The sequence below is a fragment of the Bubalus kerabau genome, chromosome 16 (assembly GCF_029407905.1).
Source record: "Bubalus kerabau isolate K-KA32 ecotype Philippines breed swamp buffalo chromosome 16, PCC_UOA_SB_1v2, whole genome shotgun sequence".
Taxonomy (NCBI): Eukaryota; Metazoa; Chordata; class Mammalia; order Artiodactyla; family Bovidae; genus Bubalus; species Bubalus kerabau.
The window spans coordinates 9197742-9219504 of record NC_073639.1 but is presented as its reverse complement, the minus strand read 5'-3'; the positions used below and the strand labels follow the sequence as shown (position 1 = coordinate 9219504).

The following is a 21763-nucleotide window of genomic DNA, read 5'->3' as shown; positions in this document are numbered from 1 at the left end:
GTTTGTAACCTTAATGGCATGTTTACAGGTTCAAGTATTATGTCTGCTCCTGTGTTAAATACTAGTTGAAACTTAAATGGAAACATTAAAAACTGACATTGTAGGGCTTCCCTGGTGGCTCAATGGTCAAGAGTCAGCCTCCCAATGCAGGAGACGTGGGTTCAGTCCCTGGTTCCAGAAGATCCCACATGTACCACAACTACTGAGCCTGTGCTCTAGGGCCCGGGAACCAGAACTCCTGAGCCCACACACCATAACTAGAGAGTAGACCCTGCTCGCCTCAACTAGAGAAAAGCCTGAGCAGCAATGAAGACCAGCACGGCCATCAATCAATCAATCAAAAGGAAAAAAAACTAACATTTGGGGGCTTTCCTTTGCAAAACAGCTTTGCAGCCACAAAATCAGCATCACCTAGAGGCCTGTTAGAAACGCTCAGTCCCAGAAGACCCAGTGCATTTGGCCAAAATAGTTTATGTTCCTTTTCATGGAGAAGATAACGTTTGAGGCTTATTTTTTTCTTAATACTCAGTACTTCCTTTTCTGTGCCTTTAAGGTTCCTGGATGCTATTCAGTCTTTTCAAAGCAGGTACAACACTATTTTTCAGGATATTTTAAAGAGAATAACACATTATTTAGGCCACAGAAGTCTTTCAAACAATATTTTATACAAATCAGATACTAAAATGCAATATTCAAATCCAAATAAATACTGGTTAATACAGCTAATGTTGTTGCTTTATAATCAAAAAATGGTAGAAATCACCAAGAGTGGGATTAGGTCACAACTGCAACATGAAAAATTGATTTTGGGACATCCTGGTGGCACAGTGGATAAGAATCTGCCTGCCAGGGACATGGGTGTGACGCTTGGCCCAGGAAGATTCCACATGCCAAGGAGCAATTAAGCCCATGTGTCACAACCGCTGAGCCTGCACTCTCGAGCCCATGCTTTGCAACAAGAGAAGCCGTCGCAATGAGAAGGCCAAGCACTGCAACTAGCAAGTAGCCCGCGTGTAGCAATCAAGATCGGGTGCACCCAAAAACAAACAAATAATAACCTTTTTTTTAATTGATGTCTACAACTGAGTACTTACTTCCCTTGTGGCTCACAGGGTAAAGCGTCTGCCTACAATGCAGGAGACCCAGGTTCAATCCCTGGGTCGGGAAGATCTCCTGGAGAAGGAAATGGCAACCCACTCCAGCATTCTTGCCTGGAAAATGCCATGGACGGAGGAGCCTGGTAGGCTACAGTCCGTGGGCTCGCAAAAAGTTGGACACGACTGAGCGACTTCACTTTCACTTTCAATAAGGTTACAAGATCAAGGCCTTAATCTGTGTATGCAGGGTCTTGAACTTTTAAAAATTAGTATAATGATAATGCGGAGAAGGCAGTAGCACCCCACTCCAGTGTTCCTGCCTGGAAAACCCCATGGACGGAGGGAGGAGCCTGGTGGGCTGCAGTCCATCGGGTCGCGAAGAGTCAGACATGACTGAGCAACTTCACTCTCACTTTTCACTTTCATGCATTGGAGAAGGAAATAGCAACCCACTCCAGTGTTCTTGCCTGGAGAATCCCAGGGACGGGGGAGCCTGGTGGGCTGCCATCTATGGGGTCGCACAGAGTTTGACACGACTGAAGTGACTTAGCAGCATAATGATAATGATTCATTAGTATAATAATACAGTGGTTCTCAAAGTTTGGTCCCTCAATCAATAGTATCACTTATGAACTTGTAAGAATTATTTATTACATTCCTGGGTCTCACCCCAGACTTATTGACTCAAATACTAGATTTGGGGAACAGCAATTTATAGTTTAACAAGCCTTCCAGGTAATCCTGATGCATGCTAAATTTAGGAACTCCAACAGTGGTTCTGGTAATAAGTTTTCCATCACTAGCTTGAATTCAGTTCCACCTGATCAAGTGTGAAGATGTATGCATCTTGGAAATAGGACACTAAAATACTGAAACCCAACCTTTATGCCTGGAGACAAGTGCACCTATGACCAAGCCCACGAATTACAAAGAAACTATGTGATTTACAGCTGATGTAGTTCAAAGTTATTGCACATTTACTTGACTATCTACTATGCATGGTTGCAGGGTTATTTATAAAGTTTGTATAACTTTAAACTTTTTACAAAACAACATTTTTTATAATTATGCAAGCTTGCAAAGTAGAAAATAAAGCTTGTTTGTCTGAAAAACAGAAAGAAAGTCAACCTGTGGTAGATAATGTGAAAGGAGAAGGCAATGGCACCCCACTCCAGTACTCTTGCCTGGGGAATCCCATGGACGGAGGAGCCTGGTAGGCTACAGTCCATGGGGTTGCGAAGAGTCGGACACGACTGAGCGACTTTCCTTTCACTTTCACTTTCACTAATGAGCCTAAGATCTTGAATCCTAAAATCTTGACATGATTATCTGATTCCCTGTACTCCAACCCTAAATTATTTTTTTTATTTTATTTTTAGTTAGAGGGTTATTACTTTAAATATTGTGATGGTTTCCAACATAGATCAACACGAATTAGCCACATGCATACACATATCCCCTTTCCTCTCAACCCTAAATTCTTATTTACCAGAACTCAATTTCATTCAGGCATTTTTAATGGAACATAATTCAGTACACTGCTCTTAAGTGTTTACATGTAATTTTTGATAAAATCTTACAAAGCACTGAATTATATAATTCTGAAAGGAGCAAAGTTCAAATATATGTAACTATGGTTACAAATACAGTATTTAAAACACAGTCAAGAGAAAAGAGAAATTCTTTTAGGAAACTTTTTTAAGACCAATATCCAGGTTTAGCTCTTTTTAAGGTAAAAAAATAAAATTTAAAAGTATTTAACTCCCGTAATGAGTAAAAACAGCACACAGATGTCAAGACTGTGCTCTCACTATACTGATTAAATGTAACATACCTCTAAATAAACTAACTGGGTGAGGAATAGTCCTGTACATAGTATGAGAAGGAAGGAAAAAGTAATTTTTAAAAAAATAACAAACACTATCTCAGGAAACAAAAACTTTAAGAAATCACATAAAAATAAACTAGATATCAACTTAAATAATTTATATGTTAGAGATTAGGAAGTGTTCATTCTCAAATTATCTGCTATACCTTCCAAGCATACTAAATCAAAAGTTTTCAAGTCCTAAACAACATAATTTTGAGGCTCATCCCCTAAACAAGAATCTCTTTCAAAAGATTTAACTCTTAACTACAAAACACATTTTACACATAGAAAAAAACTAAAAATCGCTTTGCTCCATGATCTTTTTAGATTTTACCTATATTGATTTCTTTTACTGCTAAAGATGTATCTAAGACACCTGTCCTGATGGTGATACCAAGAGCAAGACTAAACTTAATAAAAGAGGCAGGTTAAGGCAAGCTACTTAAATCACAGGTTTAAATTCTAAAATTATTTTGTATAAGGAACATAAACCTGGGAATTGCTTCTCCACGAGTCTATCTGGCTCCTTCCTTCCAACATCTGTACAGGATGAAATCCCATGACCTTCACCTCCTACCTCAGTACTGCCAGTCACTCCTCCGCTGAAACTCACAAGGCCGCAGCACAGCAATTCGAAGCAGAGGCCACAGAGCTGATGGATCTGGATTTGAAACCCAGGTCTGCAAGTTCAAATTGCTAGCTATATGTTCTTAGAAAATTTTGTGAAGCTGTTTCTTCTGTCATGAAACTGGCTTATTACTACCCATGCATAGGGACTGTTGTGAGGAATAAATTTAAAAAGCAGTAAAAATCCTTGGCACAGTGCCTGACATATATAGCACACATTCAGTAAATAGTAACAATGATAATCAAAACAATGACTGTCAACAGAAAGACAAACACCACATGCTATCACTTATATATGGAATCTAAAACATGACATAAATGAACTTATCTACTAAAGAGAAACAGACTCACAGACATAGATATCAGACGTGTGGAGGAGGGGGGAGAGGGGATGCACTGAAAGCTTGGTCTTGGTAGATGTAAACTACTGCATACAGAACAGAAAAATAATCAGGTCCTACTGTACAGGGAAATATATTCAGTATCTTGTAATAAACCACAATGGAAAAGAACATGAAAAAATAAATATATACATACATGCATAACTGAATCACTTGGCTGCACAGCAGAAATTAACACAACATTATAAACCAACTAAACTTGAATAGAATAAAAAAAAAGTGACAAAATAATATTCTTTTCATGTACAGCCTATTAAAAAATCTTCCCAGTTTATTTTTCTCTCTTCCACTCATTTCTTAACTTAATATACACCTACTATGCTGTATAAATTGCCAATATCCATTGGATCATAGAAAAAGAGAATTACAGAAAAACATCTACTTTTGCTTCACTGACTACGCTAAAGCCTTTGACTCTGTGGATCACAACAAGCTGTGAAAAATTCTTAAAGAGATGGGAATACCAGACTACCTTACCTGTCTCCCATGAAACCTAAATGCAGGTCAAGAGCAACAGTTACAACCCAACACAGAACAACAGACTGGTTCCAAATTGGGAAAGATGTATGTCAAGGCTGTATATTGTTACCCTACTTATTTAACTTACATGCACAGTACATCATGCGAAACGCTGGGCTGGATGAAGCACAATCTGGGATCAACACTGCCAGGAGAAATATCAATAACCTGAGATATGCAGATGAAACCACCCTTATGGCAGAAAAAGAAGAAGAGCTAAAGAGCCTCTTGATGAAAGCCAAAGAGGAGAGTGAAAAAGCTGATTTAAAACTCAACATTCAAAAAAATGAGGATCATGGCACCCAGTCCCATCAGTTCAGTGCAGTCGCTCATTCGTGTCTGACTCTTTGCAAACCCATGAATCGCAGCACGCCAGGCCTCCCTGTCCACCAACTCCCAGAGTTCACTCAAACTCACGTCCATCGAGTCGGTGATGCCATCCAGCCATCTCATCCTCTGTCATCCCCTTTTCCTCCTGCCCCCAATCCCTCCCAACATCAAAGTCTTTTCCAAGGAGTCAACTCTTCGCGTGAGGTGGCCAAAGTACTGGAGTTTCAGCTTCAGCATCATTCCTTCCAAAGAACACCCAGGGCTGATCTCCTTCAGAATGGACTGGTTGGATCTCCTTGCAGTCCAAGGGACTCTCAAGAGGCTTCTCCAACACCACAGTTCAAAAGCATCTATTCTTCAGCGCTCAGCTTTCTTCACAGTCCAACTCCCACATCCATACATGACCACAGGAAAAACCATAGCCATGACTAGATGGATCTTTGTTGTCAAAGTAATGTCTCTGCTTTTGAATATGCTATCTAGGTTGGTCATAACTTTCCTTCCAAGGAGTAAGTGTCTTTTAATTTCATGGCTGCAGTCACCATCTGCAGTGATTTTGGAGCCCCAAAAAATAAAGTCTGACACTGTTTCCACTGTTTCCCCATCTATTTCTCATGAAGGATGGGACCAGACGCCATGATCTTCCTTTTCTGAATGTTGAGCTTTAAGCCCATCACTTCATGGCAAATACAGGAGAAAACAATGGAAACAGTGACGGATTGTTTTCTTGGGCGCAAAAATTACTGCAGATGGTGACTGCAGCCATGAAATTAAAAGACGTTTGCTCCTTGGAAGCAAAGTTACGACAAACTTAGAAAGCATATTAAAAAGCAGAGATATTACTTTGCTGACCAAGGTACGTACAGTCAAAGCTACGGTTTTTTTCAGTCGTCACGTATGGATGTGAGAAAGTTAGTTGCTCAGTAGTGCCTGACCCTTTGCGACTGCGTGGATTGTAGCCTGCCAGGCTCCCCTGTTAACGGAATTCTCCAGAGAAGAATACTTGAATGGGTTGCCATTTCCTTCTCCAGGGGATTTCCCCAACCCAGGGATTGAACCATTTGAGCCACCACGGAATCCCAAATGGATGTGAGAGCTGTACCATAAAGAAGGACGAGCACCAAAGAATTGATGCTTTTGAACCGTGGTGCCAGAGAAGACTCTTGAGAGTCCCTTGGACTGCAAGGAGATCCAACAGTCCATCCTAAAGGAAATCAGTCCTGAATATTCATTGGAAGGACTGATGCTGAAGCCAAAACTCCAATACTTTGGCCAGAGCTGACTCATCAGAAAAGACCCTGATGCTGGGAAAGATTGAAGGTGGGAGGAGAAGGGGACGACAGAGGATGAGATGGTTGGATGGCATTACTGACTCAATGGACATGAGTTTGAGCAAACTCCAAGGGCTGGCGTGATAAAGTCCATGGGGTTGCAAAGAGTCGGACACAACTGAGTGACTGAGCACACACGTGGCAGCCAATGTTAGGTAGGCATTTAGGGGGAGGAGATACTTCTTGGATCCTGTGTGGATCAAAATAAACTGTGGAAAATTCTTCAAGAGATGGGAACACCAAACCACCTCTCCTGCCTCTTGAGAAACCTATATGCAGGTCAGGAAGCAACAGTTAGAACTGGACATGGAACAACAGACTGGTTCCAAATAGGAAAAGGAGTACGTCAAGGCTGTATATTGTCACCCTGCTTATTTAACTTATATGTAGAGTACATCATGAGAAACGCTGGGCTGGAAGAAACACAAGCTGGAATCAAGATTGCCGGGAGAAATATCAATAACCTCAGATATGCAGATTACACCACCCTTATGGCAGAAAGTGAAGAGGAACTAAAAAGCCTCTTGATGAAAGTGAAAGAGAGTGAAAAGGTTGGCTTAAAGCTCAACATTCAGAAAACGAAGATCATGGCATCTGGTCCCATCACTTCATGGCAAATAGATGGGGAAACAGTGGAAACAGTGTCAGACTTTATTTTGGGGGGCTCCAAAATCACTGCAGATAGTGACTGCAGCCATGAAATTAAAAGACGCTTACTCCTTGGATGGAAAGGTATGACCAACCTAGATAGCATATTGAAAAGCAGAGATATTACTTTGCCAACAAAGGTCCGTCTAGTCAAGGCTAAGGTTTTTCCAGTGGTCATGTATGGAGGTGAGAGTTGGACTGTGAAGAAAGCTGAGCGCTGAAGAATTGATGCTTTTGAACTGTGGTGTTGGAGAAGCCTCTTGAGAGTCCCTTGGACTGCAAGGAGATCCAACCAGTCCATTCTAAAGGAGATCAGCCCTGGGTGTTCTTTGGAAGGAATGATGCTAAAGCTGAAACTCCAGTACTTTGGCCACTTCATGCAAAGAGTTGACTCATTGGAAAAGACTTTGATGTTGGGAGGGATTGGGGGCAGGAGGAAAAGGGGACGACAGAGGATGAGATGGCTGAATGGCATCACCGATTCGATGGACCTGAGTCTGAGTGACCTCTGGGAGTTGGTGATGGACAGGGAGGCCTAGTGTGTTGAGATTCATGGGGTCGCAAAGAGTCGGACACAACTGAGCAACTGAACTGTTACTTCTTGAAAAATGAGGAAGAAAGAACCCTTGTCCTCAAAGAACTGACCAACCAGGAAAACAGAAAAATAGAAATAACTATGTTAAGTGCTATAAAAGCCACATAGATACCATGGGTAACCAGAAGAAAAAACACCTTATCACACTAACCAGGACAGGTTTCCTAGAAGAGATGGTAGTTCAGTCTTAGATAAGTGTTAACAGATGAAATGAAAATAATACTCCAAGCAGAGAAAATAGGAAGATGCAGAGACATTCATAAAAGTATATACACATGTACACAACACACAAAATGCATAAATATATACACTGCACACAATATCAGTTTTTAGTTACAAGTGAAGGAAGTCAGTATTTATACAGAATCCAACTAGCAAAGTACCTTATACTACAAAGATAATAAACAAATGAGAAACTGCTTAATGATAAAGCAAGATTTCCCAACCTTGGCCCCACTGACCTTTTGGACCAGATAATCCTTAGTTGCAGGGTGCTGTCCTGCACCATGACTACACCTGGCCTCGACCCACTGGATACTAGAGCACCCCCTCACACACGCCTCCCTGGCTGTGATCACCACAAACATCATCTAGATATTGCCAAATTTCCCTGAGGCTACTGCTATGCGCTAGGCAGTGTTCTATGCTTCTCACCTATTATCTCATTTAACCTAACAACATAGTATCATTGAGGTAGTTTTTATTTTCCCCATCTTACAAATGAAGAAACTGAGGCCGAGGGTTAAAAAGCTTGCCAAAAAATCACACAGCCAGCCTGCATGGAACCCCACACAGAGCTCCGGTCCCTACTATAAGCACCGTTCCAATGTCTCTTGTTCACGTTTCAGCCTTTTTCATCTGATACTTGAAAATATTATCTGGAAGTAAAAACTATAATAATCCACACAAGTGTAAGTTAAATAAAAAGACTCAACCTCAACTCAGGACAAATTAACAAGTATTTTTTAAGCACTAACTGTATGTATGCCCAGTACCAACTTTAGGAACTAGAGTGGTTCAAAGAAAACAAAACTACATTTATTAAGGATTTGGCTCAGGACATTTTCAACACATTACCTCTCTGAAATCTCACAACATCCTGTGAGGTAGATATTATCTTTTTTCTAAGTGAGGAAGCCAAGGTTCAGAATAGAAAAGTGGTCCCTGACCTAAAAAGGCTTACAATTTAATTGGAGATATAAGAAAAGTATTTTAAGAGAGAATACCAAGTAAAATACCTCCATTAACACAGAGAAGGTGAGAAATTAAAAAAGAGCAGGAGGAAAGCTCCTTTGTGGCTTCCCTTGTGGCTCGGCTGGTAAAGAATCTGCCTGCAGTGAGAGAGACCTGGGTTCAATCCCTGGGTTGGGAAGATCCCCTGGAGAAGGAAAGGGCTTACCCACTCCAGTATTCTGGCCTAGAGAATTCCATGGACAGTCCATGGGGTCGCAAAGAGTCGGACACGACTGAGCAACTTTCACTTTCAGGAGGAAAGCATATATCAATAGTTAGATTAGTCAGGGAATACTTCTTAAAAAAGGTTTCTAGTATCCCCTCTTTGGAAATGAAATGGATGAGCAAAATATGATAAGCTGGGGAGGAGTAACACTTCTGTAAATAATGTGAAACAGAAGTGTGGGGCCTGAAAGGAAAGATGTGTGATAGCCAATTTAAGCAGTAAGCCAAAGAAATATGGAGTAAAAAGTGTGCCTTAAAACTGAGACCGAGCGGTAGCTGGAGCACAGTGAGACTAGATATGTGCCATTAGGGTGCTCCTGCCACAGAGCCTCTGAAGCACAGCAACAGGAGCAGACACCGAAGACCCACAGGTGAAGACCCGCAGGGCTGGTCAGCGGAGGCTCAGACACAGGAGGCCAAACACCGAATTTCACAGGATGAGAGACGGGTCATCGGCTCTGCTTTTACGTATTCTGTACCCTTCAACCAGAATGTAAGCCTCAAGAGGGCAGGGATTATAATGTTCTGTTCACTTAAATCAATGCCTGGCACAGTAAGTGTTCAATGAACATCGCTGCTGAATAAAAGCAGTATTCAAAGGAGTGACATATTCAAAAACAAAGGTCACAGGGGCCTTGAGCAACACAAAAATAACAGTAATAGTGTAATATTTATTACTCTTGCAATAATGACCATTTATTGAGCACTAACTGAGCCAGACACTGTGATCCATTATCTCAACCCTCTTAACCTCTAAGAGAGAGGTACTATTATCATCATCTCAGTCTTACAGGATTCACATACTGAACAAATAACTTGCCCAAGGTCACGAAACAGCTCAGCTGGAACCTGGGGCTGTTAACTCCAAGGCCTACCTCTCAGCTACTCTGTCACATACAGAGAATTACAAATACCCTTCTTAGGCAAAGCTAGGGAAATGTGGCCAATGAGGGGAATGTGGTCCATGAGGAAAAACAATGAAACAAAATAAAAAGGAAACTCCAACATATTCAAAAACTGTATGTCCGCCCCCTCCTCGAGCAGGTACTATGGAAATTTTCCCACCCTAGAACACACAGATTATTCCACACAGATTAAAACTTCAATGGTTTAAAGAATCCAGATGTTGAAAAACTAGGAACTAGAGTCAAGCATCTAATCAACATTTCAAAGGGTGGTAGATAACAAGTGGTAACACCCCATGTCCACAACCCAAAGAAATAACAGGGTGTGGCCTCTGACTAAGGCTGATCTCAACATGTCCTGGGCCGTTCTCCCCAATCTGCTGCTTCGTCCCCTCCTTCACTAGGTGTCTCCCCTCCTCTGCACATCCCATCTCTCCTCTCCTCCTAACAGGCCTTTACAAAACTTGGAAATCTTTTGTTTCCTACTCTAAATTTCTAATATAGTGAGTTAAAATTTTCATATTTCTCTAATTAAAAAAAAAAAGCCTACCTATGTAATATTCAGGTAGAAAAAAATGTTCCCCACTTATTACAGCTGCATTCCAAAGGTTATATTATCAAAGTCACCCAATCAATGAAGAGACCACCAATCATGCAAAAGAAAGCTAATGACCCATGTATTTATTTATATAGCCTCTGATATTATAGACATAATAAACAAGCAGGAAGAAATTAAACTCACTAGAAAGACTATGCTCTTCTCCCACCTATCCAGTAACCTATTCATAACCATAATTCTTTCTGAAAATGTCTAAAATGGAAAGAAGCATAACTCCAGAATTAAAACTCCAATTGCAACCACCAAAGAAAAATATTTAAGAGATTGGATTTAAAAATTAAAATATTCGTTAAATTACTTAACCAGAGATTCACTAATATATGTCAATCTAATTTCTGCATAAGAACGAGGACAATAGTTGGCAAGAAAAACAGTGCTAAGGAACGTATCTCAGTCTTTTCTTTCTGCCTTCAGATTTTTTTCATACACTTATCTTAAACATACAGTTCTATTAAATAAACAAACTATGAAGACATAGGCAAACTGTTCTCAAAATAGAAATACTTTCCAAATACAAAAAACTATCAAGAAGCATTTATTTCTTGAACTGGCCAATAGAAGAGTGATTCTGCCAAGTAAAGGAAAAGTTATTTCTGAAAGCTGATCCTGCATTTAATAAACATTAAGCATGAAAAGGGAATATCCCTTCCTCCCTCTCATCATTTTAGAAAAAGGAGAAAGCTAAAAATTTAGTTAAAACAAAATCACCTAAATAAAATTCCTTCCATCTTAATTTGAGATGTACTGATACAAATAAAACTTATTAAATTTCATGATTTTTTCAAAGTTTTTTATTCTCAAGTGTTAGAGATGGACAATTAAATGGCTTGATAACCCAATTACATACTGCTATTTCTAAATGGACAATTTAAACCATAGTCACTTTCAGACATAATAAATTATTCCAAAAAGAGTCCTTTCTAATCTAAGCACTATTGAGGTCTTTAGGGATAAATTCAAGTTCTGGTTATGTTTAAATAAGTCTTTCTTTTCTATAAATAATAAGCACAGCAGTTCTGCCATTTAAGATTTTTTTTAATAAAAATGTTAATGAATCATACACTGTTTCAGAGACTTTTGAAAACACTGCAGAATTACTTTAGAATAATTTGTTAAACTCAAGGCTGAATTTACATGTTGGGCAACATAAAGCCTGACATTAGCCTTCTGTCTATGTTATACTTTAAAAGATTTTTACCTTTTATCTTTTATACTTTAAAAGATAGTAAGTTAACAGTCATGGGTCATCTTACTATATGCCAGGCACTGGAAGAGCTTGGCATATGTTTTACATTATCCCATTTAATCCTAACAACAACCCTGTGTAAGACACATCCCCATCAACAGGTGATGAAGTCGATAGCAAAAGACTAAGTAGCTTGTCCTAGGCCACAAAGGTAAGGAAAGTATTGCCTAACTAACAGGGCTTCTGCCTCCAGAGCATCAATGTATTTTATGAGAGAAATGAGAAATTAGCAACATGTTGCGTGTTCCAGGTATGTATAATAGTTTCTATCATTAGACAGTTCTAAGTTACCCACCATTGTAAGTGGTGCTGGAGAAGACTCTTGAGAATCCCTTGGACTGCAAGGAGATCAAGCCACTCAATCCAAGAGGAAATCAACCTTGAATATTCATTGGAAAGACTGATGCTGAAGCTCCAATACTTTGGCCAGCTGATGCAAAGAGCGGACTCATTGGAAAAGACCCTGATGCTGGGAAAGATTGAAGGCAGGAGGACAAGGGGACCACAGAGGATGAGATGGTTGGATGGCATCACTGACTCAACAGACATGAGTTTGAGCAAGCTCCAGGAGATGACAGAGGAAAGGAGGACCGGCGTGCTGCAGTTCGTGGGGTTGCAAAGAGTCGGACAAGACTGAGCGGCTGAATAACAACATTAGGGGGGCAAGTCCTTCTCAGACCTGGAGATGTTGTGCAAAGGTCTATTACTACCCACTACCTGCCTGAAAAGCATGCCATCCTAAAAGTCTCACTAAGATACATACTTTCTTCCAAAAACAAACCAGCAATTTGTTTTGACACTTCACATCTGGCCTAACATATATTGATGGGTTCAGGATCTTGTCCTATGGTGAATCTCTCAGAAGAAAGCCCAAGTGATAAGTAGAAATACTTTGCACCACTATCTTTTTAATAGTTCCTAAATTCCACAGCAGCCATGAAGGAGCATCTAGCATGACTCGTGTGCACACAGACACACACACAGCTCATGCAACCTCCTGCCTAAAGCCACCGGATTTCCAGCAGCTAACCTTCAGCTGGAAAAAAAGGGCAGAGGCGAAACAGCAAAGCAACAGAAACTGCACAGTATCTGACTGAGCTACAATCTATCCCTTAGGTGAAGGGGAAGAGAGCAAAAAAACAAGATACCAAGCAATAACATCTCTTGCACATTTTGTTCATTACTTTTCAACATCCAGCATTGCAGGATAATACAACACAAACATATTTTCTTCTATTAGCTTACACTTTTAGAGATATCAGTTGTTACTCAAAACTTTTTAAGGGAACATTTTAGAAAAACTGCTATACGTTCTGTCACTCAACATCCAGATCAAGCACAGATATTCCCTCAAATATTTCGCAATTCTTACGACAGACTAGGATGAACTGCTAACTATGCATGTGTGTAAAAGTGTAATTATTAGAAAATATATATCCCATAGTGTTCAGAAAACCTCAAGCAGATTTAGAAAACACTCTAAACCTGTTGTAAAAGGGATGAGGATACAGTATCAATGAGGTATCACAAGAAAGTAGCCAAAATCTACTACACTGAGGCCTCAGACAGACCAGCTTGCCACTGGGTGGGGAAAAGACACAAAGTAGAAATGTTTAACAGCAGGAGTCCATTATTTGGAAACAACTTTACTCATCTGTTGGTAATGACAATTCAGCTACAAGTAAAAAAAAAAAAAAATTATACACCTCTCTTCCCTAGTCCACTGAAAGTGTCACCAATATAGAATATTTCTATTTGGAATATCTGCAGATAGGAGACAGACACCTTGTGTCTTTTAAACTGCCACTAATCCTTAAGCTTGAAATAAAAGGAAGACTTTTGAAAAGAGCAAAGAAACAATCCTCTCCTAATGAATGAGAAAGCAACATTACAGTAACCTTCTTTCTAAAAGGTATACTAAAATTGTCAGGCTGTGTAAAATTGTCAGACTCCTTTTTTAAAAGAAGAGGAACTGAAGTTATCAATTACATGTAGAAACATTATGTAAAGTAAAAGCAGGTTTGAAACTAAAAAGTGGTCACTACTGCAAGAATAATCCCTTCCCCTGCCTGAGATAAATAAGTCCTATGAAACCAGAGTAAAAACATACCACCATCCAATATTAACAAATGAAACAAAAGTTTTGTTATTAGCTATGATGCAACATTGAACAAAATGAACTGTCCTTTCTAAACAACACATTTGAGATTTATTTGTTGGGTGAATCTATAACCCATGCTACATTTAACCTTAAGAACACAGCAAAACTTTTTAAAGTACACAATTAAGTGATTTAAGTGATCAGTTAAGATCTAATACGTGAAATAAACAAAAATTGTGGAGCCAATAATTCTACCCACTGAAGGGCATTGCAGAAGATGACCAAAGCTTTAAGAAACAGAAGGGTTAAACTTTAATGATCTTAAGGTTTGATTAGCACTTTCACCTGATTCAAACAAACCATGAACAATTCTAATTTTACATCTAAAGTAAATGCTCTACAGCTTATTTTCAGAACCTTTCAAAATTATACTCACAAGTTTCTTCAAAGATACTTCAGCGATGCTTCTGGCCCCGATACACAGCCAGTATATCACCATATGGCACCTTACATGCTATGGTGTCTTTGGATGAGAAATCCAGCAGTCCCTACTCTTTGGTTGCATCCCTTTACAGATGGCACTGCCTCCACTCCTCGGCCCATAGGTTTCATCTCTATGGAGGCAAAAGGACCTTTGAACAGAAGACTCTGCAGAATCATTTTAAGACAGCCTCCAAGAAATACATCTCATTGAGAAAGCAGAGACCAGCTAAAATAGCCGGTCCCAGCTCTGTAGTGGAAGGAAGCTCACACATGTCAGTGGACTTGGCAGTGTTTTATACCAGGGATCCCTAAACTACCAGCCAAACCCAGTCTACCTGGTTTTTATGTATACAGTTTTATTAGAACACAGTCACACACATTCACTTATATACTGTCTGTGGCTGTGTTCACACTTCAACAGCAGAACTGAATCTTTGCAACAGAGCCCATATGGTTCACAAAGTCTAAACTATTTACTAACTGGCCCTTCACAAAGAAAAGTTTGCCAACCCCTCCTCTGCACAATGAGATGCTGGAGGGAAACACAAGGTTTCTCCAAGAACCACCTTCAAGTATGCGAATTGGGCTGCTGCTAACTACATGTGGGCTTGGGATCACCCAATGTTTAAACACACACACACACGACTCTTTTACTCATCCCAAATGAGTCCCAAAGCTGCTAAGGCAGAGCACACTCCCTACTACGAGCCCCATCTTCCCCACTGTCTTTACTAGTAGATCAAGTCAACCCAAAAAGGCCCTTTAAAGTTCATCAAAACATGACTTCACCTGCAGAAAAAATGTGGAAACTAGAGGGTGAGAGGAGAAGGCAATGGCACCCCACTCCAGTACTCTCGCCTGGCAAATCCCATGGACGGAGGAGCCTGGTGGTCTGTAGTCCATGGAGTCGCTAGGAGTTGGACACGACTGAGTGACTTCACTTTCACTTTTCACTTTCATGTATTGGAGAAGGAAATGGCAACCCACTCCAGTGTTCTTGCCTGGAGAACCCCAGGAATGGGGGAGCCTGGTGGGCTGCCGTCTCTGGGGTCGCACAGAGTCGGACACGACTGAAGTGACTTAGCAGCAGCAGAGGGTGAGAAGAGAAGGCACACACGGCACATATCCCAAGTCCTGGAGCCACCTCAGATGCAGCGCCCTGCCTGAACAGCTACGGCCATTCCAACTACTGCTCTGAGGAGGAGGCCAAAGAAGCTACTAAGACGGTGATCAAACTAAGGAGCACAAAAAAGCGCGATAATGTATTTCCTACCTCGTAATCCTTAATCCTTGTTAGATGCTGATGATGCTGCACTGTGCTCTGTCGCGTCCGACTCTTAGGAGGCCCCACAGACTGTAGCCCACCAGGCCGCTCTGTCCATGGCATTTCCCAGGCAAGAGTACTGGAGTGGGTTGCCATTTCCTTCTCCAGGGGATCTTCCTGACCCAGGGATCAAACTGCATCTCCTGCATTGGCAGGTGGATTCTCTACTATTGCATCACCTGGAAAGGCCTTGTTAGAGAATACCCTATATGCAACTTTCACCGCAAAAATTTTAAATATTTTCAATTTCTTAAAGATCAGTCTTCCAGTGTCTATAAATGCTTCGAAGATGTCTAAATTCTTTTAAGTGCCAAATTGGTTTTTGCTTGTTTTTTAATAGAAAGGTTTTTAAGGCATTTTCAGCATGCTGTGCCAACACAGGGATATCCCCTCCATTGTATGGGACACAAAGACACGCACCAACTGCAGCAGGGGAAGTAGCCTTCTCTGCCAGCTATTTTTAGCACCACTTCGTCATGTTAAAGACCAAACTTAGGATAATAATGAAAGGCAAACTTTTAAAAAGATGAATTTGAAGAAACAGATCTGTCCCTTCTTGTATAAGTTCCTTAAAACTGAAATTTTATATATTCTTCTGAACTTAAATCTCAAAGGACCTATATAGCCTATGAAGAGCTTGTTAGCTATGTCAAAGATAACCATATGCCCTAAGACTGAACTAGCAGCCATGTTTAAAGCTCATTCCTTCCTTTTCAATTTCAACTCTCATTCACTTTCGTCGCATCCATTCTTTGTTCTTCCTGTATCTTTGCTAACAAATTCCCCTCCTCCCAAGTAAATGTACCCATTTTTCGGCTCATTCTCTCCACAAACACTATAGAGAGACCATAGTACTTAATAATGACTCCCAGTTTTCAGCGTATTACTCATTATTTTACTGTTTTGAAACTGCATCGGTATCCAACTTTAACCCTAAAATTTAACGTCCAAAACAAAGTCCATTGCCCCATTTTTTAATTACTGTTTATAAGAAACCACTAGTACCATACTAACATATTGGGAGCATCTTCTTCTCCACTCTTGCATCTGTTATTGCCCTTCAGTGGACTGTGGTGTAAAAATGTTAGTTCCCTAGAACACTAAAATCCTAATCCAAGTGCAATGGCTCTTGGCCTAAAATACAATTTATCCTCAATGGTCTAAAACTACCCTCTCAAAAACACTACTCTCAATTCATTCTTCGGACTGTAAACGTGTATCCACACAAACTGGCCCTAAGCCTACCCAACAAATTCCCGCTGTATTCCCCTAAGTTAACTTCCTAATTACATTTGTCCCTCACACCCTCCAGTTCCAAGAGTTCAAAACACTTTATCTCCACCTCTTCTTTCTTCCTAAAAAAACACCTTCCCCTGACTGAGATACTCCAGTAAGTTCTGTATAGTCCAACATCAACATTTCTCTAATGAAATCTGTCCAAATAAATTTACATCTATAAGGCACCAAACAGCAGCCAACATAGTGGTCATGGATGGAAACTAGTCCGTTCTCCCTTTCCTACAATTCTGTGCAAGTTCCACTGCCTCTGCCGCCCAGACACAAAAGCATCTCAAAGGCAGGGACCCCCAAATATTTTGCTGTTTCTTTGCTATTCAAATATACAATAAAAGACCATGATTTTTAACCAATGTATAGTCAAAACAATACAAGTCTTAAAGTTGTAAACAACTTTGATGGAGTATAATATACGCTCAGATTAGTTTGTTGCTCTGTCCTCCTTTTCGCCCCACCAAAATAAGTCTATGCAAAACTACATTTCTCTTCCTCCTATCTTTGTAAAGTATGGAATACATGACTTCCTCAAGGTCACAAAATAACAGATCTACAGACATTCGATGCTGACTCCACATCTAATACTACATACACTGCTCAATATTTTGATGTCAGTATCTATTTAAAAGAGAATTTAAGACTTCTAACAAAAGCATAACAAGAACAAGGCATACAAAGAGAAACAAAACAATACACCTGGAGAAGTCCCAGAGGAGGGCAAAGTGATGATAAGCGTGGAAGAAATCATTCTAAGACAGACAAAAAGTCAGGAAAGATGATGGTAAAGAGAAGCAATCAACATCTACAAAACCAGGAAAAGATGAACACCAGCTTGTTCTAGCAATTCTCAAAACACAAATTTGGGATGTGTCTTGAAACTTGAGACAGGTTTGGGAGAAATAAATGAGCCGTTACATAATTCAGAGGCTAATAAACTTGTAGAATTCATTTCTTCAAAAGAGAAACAATTCAGGATGTAAAGTGTTTCGAGAAAGTTTTTAAAAAGATCCTGAATGAAAAGAGCATAGATAACCGCATTCCCACAAACTTTCTACATTCATTCCCACTAAGCCTCTCTCAGCAGTGGCTTCAGAGAGTGTGAGTTCACACAGCTGTCTGGAGGGGCCCTAATTGTTAGTACTGCCTATGTTCTGTTAAATAAAATTCCACCGTACCCTTATGGTCTGTACAAATATATGAAATGTTAATTACTTTCCTGCACCTTAATTTGGCACACGGAGAGGATACCTAAATTACAAATAAAAGATTTCACAGACTTCACTTTTAAAATAAAGGAAGAGGAAAAACATTCTTCTTCAAAGAATTGAACATCAGAAGGTTCTCCTCACTGTATAGAGAAGCATGAGATAAATAAGCAAAGCTTCAAGTCATCAAGTAGGACACATGCTACCAAAAAAAGCACTTAAGGAAAAATTTAGTAACTTTTTTACTGGTTAAAGTACTAAATTCTCTCCCCCAAATCAGTTGCGATTCCTAAGAACCCAGAATTTCCTGAGTAACTGCAATCTGTTAGTATCCTCCGGATACACAGGAATTACACCCAGGAAACGAGAAGGTAAAAAAAACAACTCCTATACCAGTTGCTCCTGAAATGAAATCTCTCAAAGAAGACTGACCAAAAAAAGTTTTACTTTCAGGGGTTCACAGTGTCAGACGTTCCCCCTTGGGAACCCAAATGAGTTGCCCAGGGCCAAAAACTACAGCGCAGTTTCCCACCCGGTGTACCAGGAAAAGAGATATTACAGAGATGTCCTTTGTGCACATATAGACTCGGGCTTCCTCAATTTCCTTTTGCTAATTACTGGCCAGAAAGGGGCAAGTGTCCACTCGGAAGAAAGAAAGAACTCCTCGAAGAGAAACCTGTGTGTATCCCACGTACCCAGCGCTAAAGGTCACAAAACACCGGGCTGCCGGATGCCTCTCCAGGCAGCGAGGACTAAGGTACCCCTCTCATCTACACACTCCCAACACTCCTGGAAAACATCGGTCAAACTCCAGAGGACGCCCCAGCATCCTCCCCATTTCTACACCCGCCCCTCCAACTCCCCCTCCCGGGGAACTCACACTTTAGAGAAGAACCGGCGGCGCTGAGAAAGCGGGCTGCTTCCTGTCCTCCCAGGGACCGAGGCGGTAGCCGCGGCAGCTCCGGCACGTTGCTGAGCAAGAAGCGGGGCTGGGATCGCCAAGCCGGGCGGCCACCCGGGTCTCTTCCGCGCGGCCGGAGCAGAGGCGGCAGCGGCGGCCCGGCTTACCTCCTCTTTTCCTCTTCCTGGGTCTCTTCAGGCTGGGTCTTCTGCCCGTCCCGGGCCACTTCTCCCCGACAGTCCCGTTTGGGAAGCTTCGGATTTTTGTCTTATAAAGTTTCTTCTGGGCGGAGGCTGCGGCCGGCCCCCCGGGTCCCCCCCGGCCCCGCCGCCCTCGGGGCTGGGGCAGGGAGGGGGCTCTAAGAACTCCTCCCGGAGTCCTGCCGAGGAGCCGGGGGGCCGGCGACGGGCCGAGAACGGAGACCCCCCGAGGGGGCAGAGGGGCGGGGGAGGGAAGGGAAGGACGGCGGCGCCGGTCCCGCTGTCCCCGCCGCCCCGGCCGCCGCTTCACATCGGGGTCCCCGCCCCCCCAGCCGGGGGGCGTCTGCCCGGCGTGGAGCCCCGGCTCATGCACTCCGCGGCGAGATGCTACGGCCCCGGGCGGGTGGCCGAGGCGGCGGCGAGGTGGGGGACCCGGCCGGCTCCGCTCGGCGCCGCCCCCGCTCCCGGCTCCCGCATGTGTCGCTGCGGCTGGGACCCCCGCCCTCCACCTTGGGGGTCCCTCGCCCCGCGCCCCGGGACCAACAGAAGCTCCGGCCCCTCCTCAGCGTCCTCTCCCCGCGGAGCAGCGGACTAGTCCCGGCCCGAGGTAGCCACCTCCCTGCCCCCCAGCCACCGGCTCCGGCTCGGGCTCCGGCGTGTGCAGCCGCGGCTGCCGGCCGGGAAGGTGAGGGGGGGAGAAGAGAGGTGGCCGCGGCTCCCGCCGGCCCAGGTCAGGGCAGAGGTCCTGGCGGCGGCCGGTGCACGGGCGCTGGGTCTCTCAGATGCTCCCTGGCTCTCACGCTCGCGGCGGCGGCGGCGGCGGTAGCGCCCAGAGCTCAGCTCGCTGTCTCCCTCGCTCAGTGCGGGGCTCTCGCCTCACTCCAGAGAGAGGGGCGGGAGGAAAACGGCGCGCAACAATGACGCAAGTCACCTAGCAACCGCTCTCTCCCCCACCCCCTCCCTTCTCTCTCCGCTCGGAGGCTCACTCCCCTAGTCTTTTTTCACCTTTCCGACCACCCCGCCCTAGGCGCCTCTGGCGCGCTCTGATGACGCTCCAAGGGAAGAGGAAGTCGGGCTCGGCGAGCGGGTGGGTGCGCCTCGGGCCGCGGACTCGGTGTCGCTGCCGCCGCCTCTACGGCCGCGTCAGAACAGAAGAGAGGAAGGGGAGGAGCCGCGTGGAGCCTAAGCTGCCGCCTGAGCTTACCCCTGACCCGAGGGCGGTGGAGAGAGCTTGCTCTGTAGCGGTTTCCTTCAGAGCAGGTGGTGACTGCTCCTTGGGGAGCAAGGAGGAGGCCCAGGCCGCGCGGCCATGCTCGGGCGCGCACCACCCGAAGGTGAGGCATTTGGCCCCAAACGGGCCTTCGGAAAGCCCAGCTGCTCGAGAAGTTATCTTACAGCTTGATCTGCCGCACCTGCTCGAGGGCGCGAGCGCCCCACCCTTCCCCTGGTGTGGAGCGACACCAGCGCCCGATGACGCGTGGTCAGGCAGAGCAAATGTTTGATGAATGAATGAATGGCTCCCTCACTCGCGGAGCTCAGAGGAGTTTGACGGAAGTCCAAGCTCTTTGTAAACTGCGTAGCATTGTAAAGATGCGAGTTGTGACACATCCCTCTTACCCCTCTCCCCCCGAAGGAAATGGGGCTGCGGCTGAAATGAGGAGTCCCAACCTGAGTCTTTAGTGGAAAAGGAGGCGAACTGCTGGGACGAAAGAAGGGAGCCGTCCTCCCAGGGATTGTGGAAGGATTTTTGACTTTTCAGGAGGAGAATTTAGTACTGATTCCCTTTTAGGAATCATTCGTGTTTGTGGCTTGGAGCTTTGGAAAGCTGGTATTGGTTGTTAATCGGTGTCCATTACTGTAATCAAGAAATTTTGGCCTGTGTTCAGGTCTGACTCAAAGGCTATTTCCTTTCTAAAATAAATATTATTACTATTTATACTGGTTTTCCTACAGGTGTTATCCTGGAAAGTAAATTCAAGTAAAAACTCATGAAGTTGACAGTGTAGTTCTCTAGGACAGGAAATTTTAAGATAAAACGATTTCAGATTCCTCAGAAATCTGTCTTGCACCTGTCCTGATGAATAGTGTGAGAAGGGGATAAAAGCAGGGACGAAAGGAAGCAGATTCCGCAGTTGGGTCTCTGGACGCTGGCGCGCCTTACCTCTTCCGGAAGCAGCGATAGTGACTATTACGGATCTTTAGGGGCAGGTTTTTATATAAAGATCTGGGGAGCTCAGAGTTTCTGCCCCTGCTGCCACCACCATATGCAAATACATCAAGGAACCTTGTAACTGGGTAAAATACAAGGGCTCGTTTTTATTAAAATGTTGCAGAAAAAGTAATGGGAGGAGGGGGTGGAGACGGATATTGCCAAAGCAAGAAGAGACTGATAAAGTAGCTCTTGCCCGTTCATCCAAGTTCTAAGAGCCAGATTAACCCTCCTGTGTTTGTTACCCTAGATTTGACTCTCTTCTTATGACTGGTCCCTACCAGATCCTTCCAAATAAGACTCACAAGGAATCTGAACAGCGAGTGATAGCCCCACATGGCTACATGTGTAAATCATTTGGGGTTTTGCTCCTCTTCCTAATTTTTTGATGGAAATTGAAG

The 21763-nt window shown here is 43.0% G+C and overlaps 1 protein-coding gene across 6 annotated transcripts in view; it reads right to left on the bottom strand.

Annotated features, from left to right (window-relative positions):
* The window catches only part of FBXW7 (F-box and WD repeat domain containing 7), a 230246-nt gene extending 209750 nt beyond the window's left edge, over positions 1-20496 (bottom strand). For 3 of the 6 annotated variants that reach the window (XM_055549478.1, XM_055549477.1, XM_055549476.1), the window contains exon 1: positions 20358-20496. The gene's annotated coding sequence lies outside the window, so the exon portion shown is untranslated. Of the gene's footprint in view, positions 1-18932; positions 19191-20357 lie in introns of those variants that run through there. The other 3 variants (XM_055549482.1, XM_055549480.1, XM_055549483.1) reach the window with 2 other exon arrangements.
* Positions 20497-21763: the final 1267 nt, after the last annotated feature.